General features: G+C 31.0%; 1 long non-coding RNA gene across 1 annotated transcript; it reads left to right on the top strand.

The window, feature by feature from the left end:
- The first annotated feature begins 211 nt into the window (after positions 1 to 211).
- On the top strand, positions 212 to 2,232 carry LOC145563876 (uncharacterized). The gene is made up of 2 exons (XR_014094649.1): positions 212 to 1,646; positions 1,791 to 2,232. It is a non-coding gene; the product is annotated as an uncharacterized LOC145563876 (long non-coding RNA).
- The last annotated feature ends 243 nt before the right edge of the window (positions 2,233 to 2,475 follow it).

Genomic DNA, 2,475 nt, shown 5'->3' with positions numbered 1-2,475 from the left:
AGTAAAGTCACGTGATTACTAGCAACAACTGTCTCTGTTGTCTCGATTGTTTCGGTTGGGGTAAGATATTGTGCACAGTTTTGGTTATTAGACCCATTTGGTGTGTTTAAACCATCACCGTCTTGGACCATCTCATCAATAGACATTCTAGGGGAGTCAGTGTCATGGCCACCTCCAGACCCACCTTCAAAATCGTTATCCATAATAACAACCTCCACGTTTATCTCAACCAAACCTGCATCACATGTGTCACATTATTAGACCATTACATGACATATAAGAAAAATAAGAAAATTTTACATAAACAGCTGTAACGAAGGAATTGAAAGCTGAAAAAAATTAAAAACATTAACATGTTAACAATACTCTTGTCTCTAGTCCATAAAATCTACATCATGGAAATTGCCACACAGGTGCCACTAGCCGCCGCTCCGACCAGCCACCGCTCCACCGGAAGCCGCAACTACCATCCACCACCATCACCCACGAACAACAGCATAGCCACGCTCCACTCCAACAACCTTCTTGCCATTCGACTCAGCTATGTAAATTAATAGATTTTGGAGTTTTTAATTTCATATTTTACAATAATTGTTAACATGTTGGGTTGATTTAATGCGAAATTGAGTTGTTTATTTTATTAAATCTACTCAATTTAGTGTATTTGTTCTTTGAAATTGTTGAGTAGTTATTAAATTTATCAAATTCAGGAGGTTAAGGTTTATGATTTTTTTAGGAATTGATGATTCCAAAACGCTGCTTATTTTTGCATTGAAATTAATATTATAAATGTACAATGGGCTAGAAAAATTGATGATTTCATATTTTATCTATGAAATTAGGGGCGTTAAGAACTAAATGTTTTTTTATTTAATTTATATTTAATTTATTTTTTTTTGTTGTTGTTTTTCTGTGGAATTGATTACTTTTGAATATTGCATTTCTGATTATGTTTAAAGTGATTTACGAGGTAGTCAAATGGATATAGTGATTAGTGCTTTTGAATAGTTGAGTTTCAACATGGGAAAATATGTGGTTAGTCAAAATGACATAGTAAGATTTACAGTTTTCAATACAAATTAAGATAATTTGGGGAATACCTAAACATGGTTGTATGTTATAAAGCTATTTGGTTTTCTATAAAATGTGGTGATTTTAAGATATGGTATGAAGGAATTCAATCGATTGTGTTCACATCTAACCAGTTATTTTGGCCGTTTTCTTATTATGGCATTTAATCGCATTTTCAATTATGCATTTAGTTAACAATCACTTAATTTCATGCATTTCTAGTCAAACATTAATGTAACGTTTATGACTTCTAAATTTATGTTATAGGTTTAGTGTTTAATATTCTGTATATATAAGCTAATGTATAATTTATTCAACAATACAAGTTCCTTTAAAAAAAATTAAATTCAATATTACAGTGTGTGTTTTTTTGTGTGTTTTTAGTTATTTTCGTAAGGATGCCGAGAACAAGTCCTGTTTGCAATACAAGGCGTGGGCGTGATTGTAAGCCTTTGATACAAGGATCTTCACCGACAATGAAAGAGGCAAATTCTTGGGCAAATGCTATGTCAGCAAGATATGAAGGGGCAATTTTCCATTTTTTTTTTTATTCGTATCATTCGCAGGAAATTATTGTATGTCTCGTTTGTATATCTTTAAATACATGTAGATTGTTTATACTATGTGACTGTCAATCCTATTGTTTTGTTCTGTTTGTTGTGTTAATAACTTGTTTTTATTTTTTATTTTTTTTATTTTTTATATTTTTTTTTTTGCAGAATGTTCCTCTAGATTTCGCTAGGAAACATTTTCACAAGCTCGGGAAAACAACTAATGCTCTGCTTCAACTATATGATGATGAGTTCAAAGCTAAACTCAAGATTAAGGCTAATGACAATAAGATGATCTAGTGTGTTATTAAGAATGGAGTTGATAGATTAATTGATTATTATGAAGTCCAGGTTAATGAAGGGGCTATACTACAATATCGGCAGGGGAAGCGTATTGTTTTTGATGTTAAATTACAATTGAGTGTTGATGATTGATGTAGTATATAATCAAATCAGTAACTGGTTAAGTTTTTTGGTTGGTTTGATGAGTTTGTTGGTATTTTAGATGATATAGATAAATAAAGGTGAGTTCCATATGATGGTTCTAGTATTTTCAGTCTGTTTAAAGAGAGAACAGTTTTTGTATTATGATTTTGAGAAATTTCTGCTACTTTTATTGTATTAATAATCATGTTGAAAAGTGTTTGAAGTATTACTTATTAGCTTTTTCTCCTTAATTACTTAAATTTCAGGTTTTCCTCTTATTTTTTGTGGTTTTATTTTTTTATTAAATTTTTTTTTCTTAAGTAAAGTTTCTGAGGTTGATCCTAGCCTCTAAGACAGACGAAAAATACGGTTCGATTGAAATCCAGCGTGTAGTTACTATGTGTATCAATGTTGGTTTTCCTATTTG

The sequence above is a fragment of the Chenopodium album genome, chromosome 10 (assembly GCF_948465745.1).
Source record: "Chenopodium album chromosome 10, dcCheAlbu1.1, whole genome shotgun sequence".
In the NCBI taxonomy this organism is placed as follows: domain Eukaryota; kingdom Viridiplantae; phylum Streptophyta; class Magnoliopsida; order Caryophyllales; family Amaranthaceae; genus Chenopodium; species Chenopodium album.
The sequence above is the reverse complement of the archived record's forward strand: the minus strand, read 5'-3'. Positions and strand labels throughout refer to the sequence as shown.